Raw genomic sequence first — 18,524 nt, forward strand, 5'->3', positions numbered from 1 at the left:
TTTCTGCAGACACTTGTGGACACTGGACACTTGGATTGTGTGAGGCCCACTGAATATCACAGCGCTATGTCACAGGCTCGATGGCACAGGTGTGAAAAAAGTGACTACAGGATAAGGGAGATTTTGAATTTCTGGGAGATTTTGAATTTCTGCAGACACTTGTGGACACTGTGAAGATGAGGATGAATGAACTCATGGAGATCAACATCCAACACTGCGGAGACACCATCACGTGTTTCTCAACGCAGTGATTCTAGAGCACTGCCCCCATCCCTTATGGGAAATATGCAAAACATGCAAAATAGAAGCCGCGGAGACACCATCACATGTTTCTCAACGCAAGCAATGACCAGCCAGGTCTTTCCCCGGGAAGGAACAACCACGGGAAGGGCAGTCTCTAATGAAGGAAACCACCTATGCCAAAACATGGTATCAATCCACAGACAGCTGTTTCGGGGTATTGCCCCTCATCAGTGTGGAGTAGGAAACTGGCTGGTAGGAGCAATGCCTAGTAAAAGACTGTGAAGATGAGGATGAATGAACTCATGGAGATCAACATCCAACACTGCGGAGACACCATCACATGTTTCTCAACGCAGTGATTCTAGAGCACTGCCCCCATCCCTTATGGGAAATATGCAAAACATGCAAAACAGAAGCCGCGGAGACACCATCACATGTTTCTCAACGCAAGCAATGACCAGCCAGGTCTTTCCCCGGGAAGGAACAACCACGGGAAGGGCAGTCTCCAATGAAGGAAACCACCTATGCCAAAACATGGTATCCATCCACAGACAGCTGTTTCGGGGTATTGCCCCTCATCAGTGTGGAGTAGGAAACTGGCTGGTAGGAGCAATGCCTAGTAAAAGACTGTGAAGATGAGGATGAATGAACTCATGGAGATCAACATCCAACACTGCGGAGACACCATCACGTGTTTCTCAACGCAGTGATTCTAGAGCACTGCCCCCATCCCTTATGGGAAATATACAAAACATGCAAAACAGAAGCCACGGAGACACCATCACATTTTTCTCAACGCAAGCAATGACCAGCCAGGTCTTTCCCCGGGAAGGAACAACCACGGGAAGGGCAGTCTCCAATGAAGGAAACCACCTATGCCAAAACATGGTATCCATCCACAGACAGCTGTTTCGGGGTATTGCCCCTCATCAGTGTGGAGTAGGAAACTGGCTGGTAGAAGCAATGCCTAGTAAAAGACTGTGAAGATGAGGATGAATGAACTCATGGAGATCAACATCCAACACTGCGGAGACACCATCACGTGTTTCTCAACGCAGTGATTCTAGAGCACTGCCCCCATCCCTTATGGGAAATATGCAAAACATGCAAAACAGAAGCCGCGGAGACACCATCACATGTTTCTCAACGAAGCAATGACCAGCCAGGTCTTTCCCCGGGAAGGAACAACCACGGGAAGGGCAGTCTCCAATGAAGGAAACCACCTATGCCAAAACATGGTATCCATCCACAGACAGCTGTTTCGGGGTATTGCCCCTCATCAGTGTGGAGTAGGAAACTGGCTGGTAGGAGCAATGCCTAGTAAAAGACTGTGAAGATGAGGATGAATGAACTCATGGAGATCAACATCCAACACTGCGGAGACACCATCACGTGTTTCTCAACGCAGTGATTCTAGAGCACTGCCCCCATCCCTTATGGGAAATATGCAAAACATGCAAAACAGAAGCCGCGGAGACACCATCACATGTTTCTCAACGCAAGCAATGACCAGCCAGGTCTTTCCCCGGGAAGGAACAACCACGGGAAGGGCAGTCTCCAATGAAGGAAACCACCTATGCCAAAACATGGTATCCATCCACAGACAGCTGTTTCGGGGTATTGCCCCTCATCAGTGTGGAGTAGGAAACTGGCTGGTAGGAGCAATGCCTAGTAAAAGACTGTGAAGATGAGGATGAATGAACTCATGGAGATCAACATCCAACACTGCGGAGACACCATCACATGTTTCTCAACGCGGTGATTCTAGAGCACTGCCCCCATCCCTTATGGGAAATATGCAAAACATGCAAAACAGAAGCCGCGGAGATACCATCACATGTTTCTCAACGCAAGCAATGACCAGCCAGGTCTTTCCCCGGGAAGGAACAACCACGGGAAGGGCAGTCTCCAATGAAGGAAACCACCTATGCCAAAACATGGTATCCATCCACAGACAGCTGTTTCGGGGTATTGCCCCTCATCAGTGTGGAGTAGGAAACTGGCTGGTAGGAGCAATGCCTAGTAAAAGACTGTGAAGATGAGGATGAATGAACTCATGGAGATCAACATCCAACACTGCGGAGACACCATCACGTGTTTCTCAACGCGGTGATTCTAGAGCACTGCCCCCATCCCTTATGGGAAATATGCAAAACATGCAAAACAGAAGCCGCGGAGATACCATCACATGTTTCTCAACGCAAGCAATGACCAGCCAGGTCTTTCCCCGGGAAGGAACAACCACGGGAAGGGCAGTCTCCAATGAAGGAAACCACTTATGCCAAAACATGGTATCCATCCACAGCCAGTTTCCTACTCCACACTGATGAGGGGCAATACCCCGAAACAGCTGTCTGTGGATGGATACCATGTTTTGGCATAGGTGGTTTCCTTCATTGGAGACTGCCCTTCCCGTGGTTGTTCCTTCCCGGGGAAAGACTTGGCTGGTCATTGCTTGCGTTGAGAAACATGTGATGGTGTCTCCGCGGCTTCTGTTATACTTGTGGACACTGGACACTTGGATTGTGTGAGGCCCACTGAATATCACAGCGCTATGTCACAGGCTCGATGGCACAGGTGTGAAAAAAGTGACTACAGGATAAGGGAGATTTTGAATTTCTGCAGACACTTGTGGACACTGGACACTTGGATTGTGTGAGGCCCACTGAATATCACAGCGCTATGTCACAGGCTCGATGGCACAGGTGTGAAAAAAGTGACTACAGGATAAGGGAGATTTTGAATTTCTGCAGACACTTGTGGACACTGGACACTTTTGGATTGTGTGAGGCCCACTGAATATCACAGCGCTATGTCACAGGCTCGATGGCACAGGTGTGAAAAAAGTGACTACAGGATAAGGGAGATTTTGAATTTCTGCAGACACTTGTGGACACTGGACACTTGGATTGTGTGAGGACAACTGAATATCACAGCGCTATGTCACAGGCTCGATGGCACAGGTGTGAAAAAAGTGACTACAGGATAAGGGAGATTTTGAATTTCTGCAGACACTTGTGGACACTGGACACTTTTGGATTGTGTGAGGCCCACTGAATATCACAGCGCTATGTCACAGGCTCAATGGCACAGGTGTGAAAAAAGTGACTACAGGATAAGGGAGATTTTGAATTTCTGCAGACACTTGTGGACACTGGACACTTGGATTGTGTGAGGCCCACTGAATATCACAGCGCTATGTCACCGGCTCGATGGCACAGGTGTGAAAAAAGTGACTACAGGATAAGGGAGATTTTGAATTTCTGCAGACACTTGTGGACACTGGACACTTTTGGATTGTGTGAGGCCCACTGAATATCACTGCGCTATGTCACAGGCTCGATGGCACAGGTGTGAAAAAAGTGACTACAGGATAAGGGAGATTTTGAATTTCTGCAGACACTTGTGGACACTGGACACTTTTAGATTGTGTGAGGCCCACTGAATATCAGAGCGCTATGTCACAGGCTCGATGGCACAGGTGTGAAAAAAGTGACTACAGGATAAGGGAGATTTTGAATTTCTGCAGACACTTGTGGACACTGGACACTTGGATTGTGTAAGGCCCACTGAATATCACAGCGCTATGTCACAGGCTCGATGGCACAGGTGTGAAAAAAGTGAATTGTAGAATTGGGCAGAATAGGAATCTCCCTAGAGTGTAGGTCTGTAAGAACGGAACAAGTCCTCCACTTATCCTTCCACAGTGACACACAGATAGCTTCACTGTGGCTGTGATAACAGCCGTTACACGGTACTGTGTGAGGAGCGTACACCGCTGTATGGTGTGAATAAATGCACGCTCAGTACCTTAGCAGGACAAAAAAAAAAATTGGGATTGCTTTTAAAAAAGCAGTTTGCAGAGCAGTGGGGAAACAGCAATGCAGCTGTCAGGAAGCCTTAGAAGGCAGCCTAATAACCAACACCGCTGATCCACCACAATATAGCCTCCCCTTCACTGCACACACAGTGACTGGTGTGTTGCACAGGCAAAATCGCTAGCAGCAGAAGCATTTTTTTGTCTTCTTCCCTGCCTAACGCTCTCCCTACAGAATCGGCAACCTCTCCCTATGCTAAGATCGGCAGAAGTAAGATGGCGGTCGGCGTGCACGCCCTTTTATAACCCCTGTGACGCCCACCAAAGCAAGCCAATCACTTGCATGCCCTTCTGAAAGATGGTGGTGACCCCTGCCTATGTCATCACGTTGCCCACAGTGTCCGTGGATCCTGATTGGCTGAAAAAGAGCGCTAAACAAACTTTTGAAACGCGACTTTGGCGCGTAAGTCGCCGACCTCGTGGCCGACCTCATCCTAGGGTCGGGTTTCGTTTCATGAAACCCGACTTTGCCAAAAGTCGGTGACTTTTGAAATTGTTCGACCCGTTTCGCTCAACTCTAGTAACAATATTAGGAGTCCATGAAAAAATTCTGTAGGGCTCTGCCCCTTGACTCAGTACCCCTAGAACTCCTCTGAATCCTTCACAGAATGGTGATGATTCATTCATGCATTCTCATTCAGAGATTTTTTTTTTCTTAACACAAAGGAGGACAGTTTGCAACTACAGACAGATTTGAGTAAATTGGAGAATTGGGCTGAAAAATGGCAAATGAGGTTTAACACAGATAAGTGTAAGGTTATGCACATGGGAAGGAGAAACAGATGCTATAATTACTTACTAAATGGGAAACTGCTGGGGAAATCAGACATGGAAAAAGACTTAGGCATCTTAGTGAATAAGAAGCTAAATTGGAGTGCCCAGTGTCAGGCAGCTGCCACCAAAGCAAATAGCGTCATGGCATGCATTAGAAGAGGTCTGGGGACACGAGATGAAAACATAATTCTCCCTCTGTACAAATCACTCGTCAAACCACACTTGGAGTAGTGTGTGCAATTTTGGACGCCGGTGCTCAAGAAAGACATTACTGAACTTGAAAGGGTTCAAAGGCGGGCTACTAAAATGATAAATGGAGTTGGTTCACTACAATACCCAGAAAGGTTATCAAAATTAGGTCTATTTACTCTAGAAAAGAGAAGACTTAGGGGAGACTTAATATATATGTACAAGTATATCAGAGGGCAATACAGAGATGTCTCCAATGAACTGTTTGTACCAAGGACTGTGACAAGAACAAGGGGGTATTCTCTTCGTTTGGAGGAAAGACAATTTCTGCACCAGCATAGAAGAGGGTTCTTCACGGTAAGAGCAGTGAGGCTTTGGAATTCGCTTCCTGAGGAAGTGGTGATGGCCAACTCACTGAATGAATTTAAGAAAGGAATGGATGCTTTTCTTGTGAGTAACAGTATAGAAGGTTACGAATAACAGAATATTATAGGTAGATGGTTGACCCAGCTTAGGGGAAGGAATTTGTTTCCCTATGGAGAAAATTGGCTTCTACTCTGTGGGTTTTTGCCTTCCCCAGGATCAACAAAGCAGAACAGCTGCACTAAAAATAGGCTGAACTAGATGGACATAAGGTCTTCCTTCAGCCTTCAAAACTATGTTACTATGTTCACTTTTTAGTAGTCAGTTGATTTTACAAAAAGAAGAGAACAAAAATCCTTTATCTCAATCACGCCGCCTGATTCAGCTCAAAGTGAGTTGATAATGTCCTCTGTCACATACAGGGGACCACACCTAATGGAACCCCTCATCAATCAGGGATTTATTTATATCCCTTATACTCAATTACTCATCTCTCATCTCATTCAGAGGTTCTCATAGACATAAATACAAGAATTCACACAGCCTGCCTATTTTGCACTTTGGAATTAACACAACTTATGAAACTACAATAGTGTCCACTGACACTCTGAGAACACCAAAGCCAACTTCTTAACCCCTTCATGACCAAGCCTATTTTGACCTTAATGACCAGGCCATTTTTTGCAATTCTGACCAGTGTCCCTTTATGAGGTAATAACTCTGGAACGCTTCAACGGATCCTAGTGATTCTGAGATTTCTCGTGACATATTGGGCTTCATGTTAGTAGTAAATTTAGGTCAATAATTTTTGTGTTTATTTGTGAAAAAGTCAGAAATGTGTCGAAAATTTTGAAAATTTAGCAATTTTCAAATTTTTAATTTTTATTCTGTTAAACCAGAGAGTTATGTGACACAAAATAGTTACTAAATAACATTTCCCACATGTCTACTTTACATCAGCACAATTTTGGAAACAAAATTTTTTTTTGTTAGGAAGTTATAAGGGATAAAAGTTGAGCAGTGATTTCTCATTTTTGCAACGAAATTTACAAAACCTTTTTTTTAGGGACCACCTCACATTTGAAGTCACTTTGAGGGGTCTATATGGCAAAAAATACCCAAAAGTGACACCATTCTAAAAACTTACCCCTCAAGCTACTCAAAACTACATTCAAGAAGATTATTAACCCTTCAGGTGCTTCACAGGAACTAAAGCAACGTGGAAGGAAAAAATGGACATTTTAATTTTTCCAACAAACATTTTCTTTTAGCATCAATTCTTTCATTTTCACATGGGCAACAGGATAAAATGGATCCTAAAATTTGTTGGGCAATTTCTCTTGAGTACACCGATACCTCATATGTGGTCATAAACCACTGTTTTGACACACGGCGGGGTCCGGAAGGGTAGGAGCTCCATTTGACTTTTTGAATGGAAAATTAGCTCCAATCGTTATCGGACACCATGTCACGTTTGGAGAGCCCCTGTGTGCCTAAACAGTGAAAACACCCCCACAATTGACACAGTTTTGGAAACTAGACCCCTTAAGGAACTTATCTAGATGTGTGGTGAGCACTTTGAACCCCAAGTGCTTCACAAAAGTTTATAACGCAGAGCAGTGTAAATAAAAAAATCATTTTTTTCCTCAAAAATGATTTTTCAGCACGCTATTTTTTATTTTCACGTGGCTAACAGGAGAAATTGGACCACAGAAGTTGTTGTCCAGTTTGTCCTGAGTACGCTGGTATCCCATAAGTGGGGGGACCACTGTTTGGGTGCACGGCAGGGCTCAGAAGGGAAGGAGCGCCATTTGACTTTTTGAAATGAAAATTAGCTCCAATCGTTAGCAGACACCATGTCGTGTTTGGAGAGCCCCTGATGTACCTAAACTGTGGAAACCCCCCACAAGTGACCCCATTTTGGAAATTAGACCCCCCCAAGGAACTTATCTAGATGTGTGGTGAGCACCTTGAACCCCCAAGTGCTTCACAGAAGTTTATAACACAGAGCCGTGAAAATAAAAAATATTTTTTTTCCTCAAGGGTAGCAGGAGAAATTGGACCCCAAAAGTTGTTGTCCAGTTTGTCCTGAGTATGCCGGTACCCCATATGGGGGGGGGACCACTGTTTGGACACACGTCGAGGCTTGGAAGGGAAGTAGTGACGTTTGAAATGCCGACTTGATGGAATGGTCTGCGGGCGTCATGTTACGTTTGCAGAGCCACTGATGTGAAGAAACTGTGGAAACCCCCCATAAGTGACCCTATTTTGGAAACAAGGCCCCCCAAGGAACTTATCTAGATGTGTGGTGAGCACTTTGAACCCCCAAGTGCTTCACATAAGTTTATAGCGCAAAGCTGTGAAAATAAAAAATCATTTTTTTCCTCAAAAAATTATTTTTTAGCTTGCAATTTTTAATTTTAACATGGGTAACAGGAGAAATTGGACCCCAAAATTTGTTGTCCAGTTTGTCCTGAGTACGCTGGTACCCCATATGTGGGGGGGACTACTGTTTGGGCACAAGGCAGGGCTCAGAAGGGAAGGAGCGCCATTTGACTTTTTGAAATGAAAATTAGCTCCAATCTTTAGCAGACACCAGGTCGTGTTTGGAGAGCCTCTGATGTACCTAAACTGTGGAATAGCCCCATAAGTGACCCCATTTTGGAAACTAGACCCCCCAAGGAACTTATCTAGATGTGTGGTGAGCACCTTGAACCCCCAAGTGCTTCACAGAAGTTTATAACGCAGAGCCGTGAAAATAAATAATTTTTTTCCTCAAAAAAATGATTTTTAGACGCAATTTTTTTTCACAAGAGTAATAGGAGAAATTGGACCCCAAAATTTGTTGTACAGTTTGTCGTGAGTACGCTGGTACCCCATATGTTGGGGGGACCACTGTTTGGGCACACGTCGGGGCTTGGAAGGGAAGTAGTGACGGTTTTAAATGCCGACTTGATGGAATGGTCTGCAGGCGTCGTTACGTTTGCAGAGCCCCTGATGTGCCTTAACAGTAGAAACCCCCACAAGTGACCCCATTTTGGAATATAGACCTTCCAAGGAACTTATCTAGATGTCGGGTGAGCACTTTGAACCCCCAAGTGCTTCACAGAAGTTTATAACGCAGAGACGTGAAAGTAAAAAAATTTTTAGCCCACAATTTTTTATTTTCCCAAGGGTAACAGGAGAAATTAGAAGTTGTTGTGCAATATTTTTCCTGAGTACGCTGATACCCCATATGTTGGGGTAAACCACTGTTTGGGCACACGTCAGGGCTTGGAAGGGAGGGAGCACCGCTTGACTATTTGAACGCAAAATTGGCTGGAATCAGTGGTGGCACCATGTCGTGTTTGGAGACCCCCTGATGTGCCTAAACAGTGGAAACCCCTCAATTCTAACTCCAACCCTAACCCCAACACACTCCTAACCGCAACACATCCCTAATCCTAATCCCAACCCTAACCATAATCCTAACCCCAACACACCCATAACCCTAATCCCAACCCCAACAAACCACTAACTCTAATCTTAACCTTAATTCCAACCCTAACCCTAATTTCAACCTAACCCTAATTCCAACCCTATCCCTAATTCCACCCTAACCCTAATTCCATCCCTAACCCTAATTCTAACCCTAACCATAATGGAAAAATAAAAATATTTTCTTTATTTTATTATTTGTTCCTACCTATGGGGGTGATAAAGGGGGGTTTATTTACTTTTTATTTTATTTTGATCGCTGTGAGAGTTTATCACAGTGATCAAAAGAATGAATGGAATTTGCAGCCGGCAGATTCGAGCCTGCGCACTGCGCATGCGCCCACCATTTTCCAAGATGGCAGCGCCCATGATCCGGGACCGCGGGACACCGGGAGCGACAGCGGCATTTGGAAGGTACCGGGGGGTGGTAGGGAGCACCATTTGACTTTTTGAACGCAAAATTGTCTGGAATCAATGGTGGTACCATGTCGTGTTTGGAGACCCCCTGATGTGCCTAAACAGTGGAAACCCCTCAATTCTAACTCCAACCCTAACCCCAACACACTTCTAACCCCAACACATCCCTAACCCTAATCCCAACTCTAACCATAACCCTAACCCCAACACACCCCTAACCCTAATCCCAACCCTAACCCTAACCACAAGCCTAACCCCAACCCTAACCCCAACAAACCCCTAACTCTAATCTTAACCCTAATCCCTAACCCTAATTCCAACCCTAACCCTAATTCCACCCTAAACCTAATTACACCGTAACACTAATTCCAACCATAACCCTAAGTCTAACCCTAACCCTAATGGAAAAATAAAAATATTTTCTTTATTTTATTATTTGTTCCTACCTATGGGGGTGATAAAGGGGGGTTTATTTACGTCTCAATTCATTTTGATCACTGTGAGAGTTTATCACAGTGATCAAAAAGAAAGAATGGAATTTGCAGCCGGCAGATTCGAGCGGGCGCACTGCGCATGCGCCCGCCATTTTTCAAGATGGCGGCTCCCATGATCCGGGACCGTGGGACACCGGGAGTGACAGCGGTACTTGGAAGGTACGGGGGGGTAGGAGGGGAGGTGATTGGAAGCTGGGGGGAGCGGAGGGAAGGTGAGGGAGCAGATGATGACAGCGGTGGCAGATCGCCACTGTCATTCAGTGGCGAGGGGACAGATTGCCGGTGGGGGGGGTCGGTGTCTCCAGTCATGCCCGATGCTACCTCATCATCGGCCATGGATGGATTGTAATATTTCATCAAATTTCATTGTTGAAATATTACTATTGCTCTGATTGGCTGTTTCTCTTTTAACAGCCAATCAGAGCAATCGTAGCCATGTGGGGGTGAAGCCACTCCCCCTGTGGTGAAGTACAAAGCCCACTGTGTGTGCAGGTTGGGTGACCATTCAGTGACTCCGGTCACCTGACGTGCAGGAGGGCAATTAATTCATGACGCCACATAGGTGTCACTGGTCGGATTAGCATGACTTTTCATGATGCCTATGTGGCGACATTGGTTGGGAAGGGGTTAATATCAGCTCACAGATGTTTGCTTAGCTTTTACTGGCTAGTTTACAGGGTACCCCCAGAAATACTATTGACATGGGGTCCCCCTATAAATTCAAACCAGCAAAGGCTAGGCAGACAGCTGTGGGCTGATATTAGCCTGGGAAGGGGCACCCCCCAGGCTAAAAAATCAGCTCTGAGCTGCCCCTGAAATATTGCATCTTATACATGCCCCAATTCTGGCACTTAGCGTCATTCTTCCCACTTGCCTCGCTCTTCCCACTTGACCTGTATCAGTGGCAAGTGGGGTAATAATTATGAGGTTGATGTCACCTTAGTATTGTCTGGTGACATCAAGCCCACAGATTAGTGATGGAGAGGCATCTATAAGACACCTATTCATTACTAATCCTATGTCAATAAAGACACAGCCAGAATAAAGTCCTTTATTAATCTAAATTAACTATACTCACTGAATGCCTAATCCCCAACTGCCTCGTCTCCTGCAACAAAAATAAAATAATGTGTCCCGATGTGACTGTTCTACATGTGAGATCGTCATGGGACACTCGTTATTTAGGACTACAGTGGACTAGGTAGTATTTGTGTTGGTTGATTATTTTATTTTTGTTGCAGGAGATCTGCAAAATGAATTGACATACTGCGGAAAGTAAAACGCTGTGAATCCGCCTGGAATTTTCTGCAGCATGTGCACACCAATTCTTAATTCCCATTGATTATCATTGCTTGAGCACCCCTTTGAGGATTTGGTGCAAATCCGCACGGAAAAAATGCTGTGGATCCACAACAAAATCCGCAATGTGTGCACATAGCCTAAATGCCACTAGTAATGACTGCTGCAGTCTTAGAATTATCTAACCTCTTTATGACAAATATCCTCAGTGCTTAATAGAGCACATTTGGCTGTAAACATGAAGCACAGCCAGACACCAGCTTCTGGCAGTGTTAGGCCGGGGTCACACTAACCGACGCAAAATACGGTAAGTAGTTTACAGGCGTAATGCGGATGAATGACCCCTAAATAGTGCTCCGTATGTCATCCGTAAGCAAGGTGTGGTCGCGTATTTTGCGCATGTAAGTATCCATATGTAATCCGTATGACATCCGTATGCTGAGATTTTCTCGCCGGCTTGCAAAATGGACATATAATGGAGCCCTATGACAGGGTTTATACCAGAAACCAAAGGATAGAGACACATAGAATGCATATATATATATATATATATATATATACATGTCATTGAGACACATATATATATTTATATGTCACAGAGTTCTTCATAGCAGAATAGCCGCTAATTCAATTGCCGGCTTTTGTCAAATCATTCCCCAACCCGACATGAAATGACACATGGTTTACATACAGTAAACCATTTCATTTCATGTTTTTTTTTTGTATGTCTTTCATTAGTAATTAGATGAGGGTTGATGTGTAAAATTTGGGAGGTGTAGATGTTAATTTAAGGGGTTAATTCGTTGTAAAAAAAATGTGTGGGCTCCCGCATTGACAAATTACCGCGGGAGCCCACACATTTTTTTACAACGAATTAACCCCTTAAATTAACATCTACACCTCCCAAATTTTACATTTCAACCCTCATCTAATTACTAATGAAAGACATACAAAAAAAAACATGAAATGAAATGGTTTACTGTATGTAAACTATGTGTCATTTCATGTCTGGTTGGGGAATGATTTGACAAAAGCCGGCAATTGAATTAGCGGCTATTCTGCTATGAAGAACTCTGTGAAATATAAATATATATATATGTGTCTCAATGACATGTATACAGTGGGGCAAAAAAGTATTTAGTCAGTCAGCAATAGTGCAAGTTCCACCACTTAAAAAGATGAGAGGCGTCTGTAATTTACATCATAGGTAGACCTCAACTATGGGAGACAAACTGAGAAAAAAAAATCCAGAAAATCACATTGTCTGTTTTTTTTTCATTTTATTTGCATATTATGGTGGAAAATAAGTATTTGGTCAGAAACAAAATTTCATCTCAATACTTTGTGATATATCCTTTGTTGGCAATGACAGAGGTCAAACGTTTTCTGTAAGACTTCACAAGGTTGCCACACACTGTTGTTGGTATGTTGGCCCATTCCTCCATGCAGATCTCCTCTAGATCAGTGATGTTTTTGGCTTTTCGCTTGGCAACACAGACTTTCAACTCCCTCCAAAGGTTTTCTATAGGGTTGAGATCTGGAGACTGGCTAGGCCACTCCAGGACCTTGAAATGCTTCTTACGAAGCCACTCCTTCGTTGCCCTGGCGGTGTGCTTTGGATCATTGTCATGTTGAAAGACCCAGCCACATTTCATCTTCAATGCCCTTGCTGATGGAAGGAGGTTTGCACTCAAAATCTCACGATACATGGCCCCATTCATTCTTTCATGTACCCGGATCAGTCGTCCTGGCCCCTTTGCAGAGAAACAGCCCCAAAGCATGATGTTTCCACCACCATGCTTTACAGTAGGTATGGTGTTTGATGGATGCAACTCAGTATTCTTTTTCCTCCAAACACGACAAGTTGTGTTTCTACCAAACAGTTCCAGTTTGGTTTCATCAGACCATAGGACATTCTCCCAAAACTCCTCTGGATCATCCAAATGCTCTCTAGCAAACTTCAGACGGGCCCGGACATGTACAGGCTAAAGCAGTGGGACACGTCTGGCACTGCAGGATCTGAGTCCATGGTGGCGTAGTGTATTACTTATGGTAGGCCTTGTTACATTGGTCCCAGCTCTCTGCAGTTCATTCACTAGGTCCCCCCGCGTGGTTCTGGGATTTTTGTTCACCGTTCTTGTGATCATTCTGACCCCACGGGGTGGGATTTTGCGTGGAGCACCAGATCGAGGGAGATTATCAGTGGTCTTGTATGTCTTCCATTTTCTAATTATTGCTCCCACAGTTGATTTCTTCACTCCAAGCTGGTTGGCTATTGCAGATTCAGTCTTCCCAGCCTGGTGCAGGGCTACAATTTTGTTTCTGGTGTCCTTTGACAGCTCTTTGGTCTTCACCATAGTGGAGTTTGGAGTCAGACTGTTTGAGGGTGTGCACAGGTGTCTTTTTATACTGATAACAAGTTTAAACAGGTGCCATTACTACAGGTAATGAGTGGAGGAAAGAGGAGACTCTTAAAGAAGAAGTTACAGGTCTGTGAGAGCCAGAAATCTTGATTGCTTGTTTCTGACCAAATACTTATTTTCCACCATAATATGCAAATAAAATGAAAAAAAAACAGACTATGTGATTTTCTGGATTTTTTTTTCTCAGTTTGTCTCCCATAGTTGAGGTCTACTTATGATGTAAATTACAGACGCCTCTCATCTTTTTAAGTGGTGGAACTTGCACTATTGCTGACTGACTAAATACTTTTTTGCCCCACTGTATATATATATATATATGTATTCTATGTGTCTATATCTATTCTTTCGTTTGTGTTATAAAACCTGTCTGTGATTTTACTGTATAGTGCACTGAATTGCCGGCTTTTCTAAAAGACACTGGGTGCGTATTTCTCGCAAGTCACTCCTCTGGTCCATGTGTAATGCGTATTTTTAGCGCACCCATAGACTTGCATTGGCGTACTACGGGCGTAGTACGCTGACAATCGCAGCATGCTGTGATTGGCACGGACCGTAGAATACAGACGAGAAATATACGGCTGATGGGAGCTGCCCCATAGAGAATCATTTGTCCGTGTGTAATGCGTGGTATTAGCGCCTCTCACTCGGCCGTATTCCTCGCCAGTGTGACCCCGGCCTTACTGAGAAATCTTTGGCCTTTTCTCATTGGCAATGATTTCCAGCTCACTGATATTCTAGGGTTTGCGTGATGCGACTGTCATCTTCAAATTCAGATTTTAATTGCCCAACGATAACTGTGATGCAGAAACCTCCTGTTCCGCCAAAACGCTGCCCTTCATTCATTTTATAGAAAACACCACAAGATCCTTTCTCAACATCACGTGTAGATTTACCAGTATGTCGGCACGCATTCTGCACATTAAGGGAATGCAGGTGAGAAGTAATGGCCTAAGACGTTCTGTATGCTCTCATGTTTTATTAATGTTTGCCTCATTTAGTCCGTTAATGTTTAACCTTCGTGCAGTGCATTTTTGTCTACTCCTATCTGTACCTTGATGATATATTATATGATTAAGGTGGCAAAGGTAATAACGTGTCTCATCAGCTGCTCCATAAGATATTGCAGATTGTGCAGATTTTTGTTGCAGTAAGGGTTAATAGCCTATTTATTCCTCTTTTTAACCAAATTGGCCATCAAAATTAAAACAGGCTTCATTCACACACAGACTTCTGATGAATTAGATGGATGAAATTGGTGAGTTAAGGCCCCCATAGACATTAGACTAATATCGGTCAGACCTGCCGATATCGGTGCGCTCAGCCGACAGTCTAATGCAGGGTTCCCCAACTCCAGTCCTCAAGGCCCACCAACAGATCATGTTTTCAGGATTTCCTTTGTATTGCACAGGTGAAGCAATTGTCACCTGAGCAATACTAAGGAAATCCTGAAAACATGATCTCTTGGTGGGCCTTGAAGACTGGAGTTGGAGAACCCTGGTCTAATGTGTATAGGAGCCTCCTAACCGGCACTTCCGATTTTGGATTGACAATCCTTTTGTTCTTGTTGAGATAAGCCAATGCCAGAGATGTCTGGCTGAGGCTCTCTGAGAACTCAGACTATCGGCGATCTTATTGCGTACACAGACCCTTACCCATTATGCCATAATAAAATAAAACTTTGTAATTCCCTATAGAGGAGTTACCTTTTGGACAGTTTTCAGATGCTCTTCACACGCTATAACCATTATTTTTTGCAGACAGACTTTTAAGCATGCTGATGTTCTGGTAGAGTCTGATTTAGTCCTTGTGCACACGTTGCATTTTTTTCTGCGTCTTTTCCGGTGCTGATTTGTCACAAAACCTGAAGTATTTTCTGATTCCACAAAGCGAGAATCCTCAAGTCTCACGCGCACGTTTCTTAAGTGTGACTTGCAGATTAAATCTGCGCATGTCAATTCTATCAGCATTTTTGCTGCACATTTCACCTATACTAATCAGTAGGGAAAAATCTGCACCATAAACAAGTGTATTTGTTGATTCATTTTTCCTGCAAAAAGATGTAGAAATGGTGCAGAAATTTCTGCACCAAATACTTAACCCTACAATGTCTGAAATAAACACTTTCACATAACCCGCCCTTTTTGGCCCTTGTGCAACGTGTGCACATCGCAATGTTGGTCTGTACTCGTGCAGTCCACCCAGGAAACTTCTAAGCCTCTGACACAGTCTTTAACTTTGGTAACAATACCAAACCAAATCTAGGCACATCTTTTATATGTAGAAGTTTATTAAACAGTTTACATTTTTTTTTATTACAGTTTGTAAAAATATAAGTCGATACATTTATAAATATAAAATGCTTGTAGGATAATTCTTCAAAAAAAATATTATAACAGAATAGGAGTTAATTTTATAAAAATTATATGAAATGGAATGTAAGTATGTGACAGTAATATATAAAATACATCTGAACCAATAACGTAAGACTATTCACAGAATAATCAGGGTAAACAATCTTTTCAGCCACATAAATAGCCAATAAGATTTGCAGCAAGAAATAGGAATATATCATTTACAATTCAAATAATTGCACTCAATATCTTGAGCCAAAACCCCTTTATATATACACAGTATGCACTCACAAACTTTAGATGATCAGATAATTCAGCTGAAATCAGTGGCTAAATGTAAAGGGTTTGCCCCATTTGGGACATTTCTGGCACATCAATAGGATATTGTCATATAGATGGAGGTCACCCCGCTGTCCCTTTGATCCAATGAGTGTGACCACCTGAACACTACTTTCTGACAGACGTCTTGAAAAAGTTTTACTTAACATGTTCCCTTGTTGTAGGTCCATCATCCATGTTGGAGACCACTGTACGACTGTCTGAAATGTGATAGATTTTAAGGATACAAGGTATTTTACTGATATGTACACAGATGTAGTAAATTCTTCTACTGTATATAAAACATGGTGGGGTCAACTTGCACTGAACACTTTCACCCATGCACACATACCTATTTACACCATAAACATCCGCTTTTTATCAGTGTGAAGTGTCAGTATACATTTTACACTAAATCAGGAGTTCCAGTCTCTGAAACTCATTCATTAAACAGTGTAAAATACAAGTTCACATTTGCTGAGAAACTCACTAAGACCTCTTTCACACATCCGTTTGTCTCCATCAGTCAAAATCCGCCGTTTTGAAAAAAACGGATCCGCCATTTTTCTAGGCAGATCCGTTTTTTTTCCCATAGACTTGCATTATCGGTGGATCTTGACGGATGGTCATCCGTTGGATCCGTTTTTTTACGGATCCGCCAAAATTTTGGCGTCCGCTGACATGACTGGACGGACCATGAAACGTTTTTTTGCCTGGCCGGATCCGCATTTTTCACAGCGCATGCCCGGAAGAATTACCTTTGGCAGAAATTTAACCCTAAACCTGGTTCTGGCGGCTGAAAAAAAAAATTCTCTCTCTCTCTCTCTCTCTCCTTATTCCAGACGCGGTTGCTTTAAAATTCTACCTTACACAGATCCGTCAAAACAACGGTCCGGTGCCACCCGTTTTTTTCAATCCGCCTACGGATCCATTTTACGCCATTTTGGCGGATTTCGACTGAGCAGAAAAACGGATGTATGAAACAGACCTAATATAGAGCTAATGGAATATTAGAGCCAAGTATACACAGGGAATATAATCTGCCCTGTGAGTCTGCAAGTAGCACATTCAGTGGGCAGGGAAAGTATTCAGATCCCTTTACAATTTTCGCTCTTTGTTTCATTGCAACCATTTGGTAAATTCAAAAAAGTTCAGTTTTTTTCTTCACTATTGTACACTGCGCCCCATCTTGACTGAAAAAAAACAAATGTTGAAATTGTTGCAAATTTATTAAAAAAGAAAACTGAATAATCGCATGGTCATAAGTATTCAGACCCTTTCCTCAGTATTGAGTAGAAACACCCTTTAGAGCTAGTGCAGCCATGAGTCTTCTTGGGAATGATGCAACAAGTTTTTCACACCTGGATTTGGGGGATCCTTCCATTCTTCCTTGCAGATCCTCTCCAGTTCCGTCAGGTTGGATGGTGAACGCTGGTGGACAGCCATTTTCAGGTCTCTCCAGAGATGCTCAATTGGGTTTAGGTCAGGGCTCTGGCTGGGCCAGTCAAGAATGGTCACAGAGTTGTTCTGAAGCCAAAGAGTGAAAAATTTAAAGGGGTCTGAATACTTTCCGTATCCTCTGTAGGTTTCTATTAGGACAACTTGTATCTGTAGGGCAGCAGACACTTCCAGGCATAGAATAGCATGTCTGCTAATGACTGGCAGGAAAACATTGTCTCACTGCTCTATCAGACCGCTTCCATTTATAACTGAAATGATTGTAATAATACATACAGCATTCAGCCATGACTTTAAAATCACCATCCTAATATTGTGGAGGTGTCCCCGGTGGCTGCAGCCACACAATGGCTCTGCCAACTTGCTTTCTACTGCCATCTTTTCTGCAATGGAGGTGGCACACACACACCTGACCGCCCAACTGATGGAAAAGAAAACATGGCTAAACCAGGTCACCTTCTTTCCTTAAAGTACAAATCAATTCTGTTTCATATAAGCTCAATATGCTCACTTTCTGTGAAGAGAGGGCCAGCATGCGCACTCAGACTTAAAGGGTATATCCGGACCTTTATGAAAAACAATAAAGGGGCCTAAGTGCTAACAGGAGGTAGTAGCTACTTACCTGCCTGTTGTGCCCGCCACCATCACAGACTGCTTCTGCCAGAGATTCAGCAGCCTCTGCTGATGTCACGTCTACAGAGAGCAGATACTTTTCCGCTCAATATGTTGATAGGGCGGGATAACGTCATTCTGATTCGCAGCCGGATTCCTGCTACCTAACTGGGTGAGCCGGCTGTCAATCAAAATGATGTCGGAAGTCCCGCCCCGTCAACAAAGCAGG

This window comes from Dendrobates tinctorius, unplaced genomic scaffold (assembly GCF_039654945.1).
Source record: "Dendrobates tinctorius isolate UK_male_01 unplaced genomic scaffold, ASM3965494v1 ptg000089l, whole genome shotgun sequence".
In the NCBI taxonomy this organism is placed as follows: domain Eukaryota; kingdom Metazoa; phylum Chordata; class Amphibia; order Anura; family Dendrobatidae; genus Dendrobates; species Dendrobates tinctorius.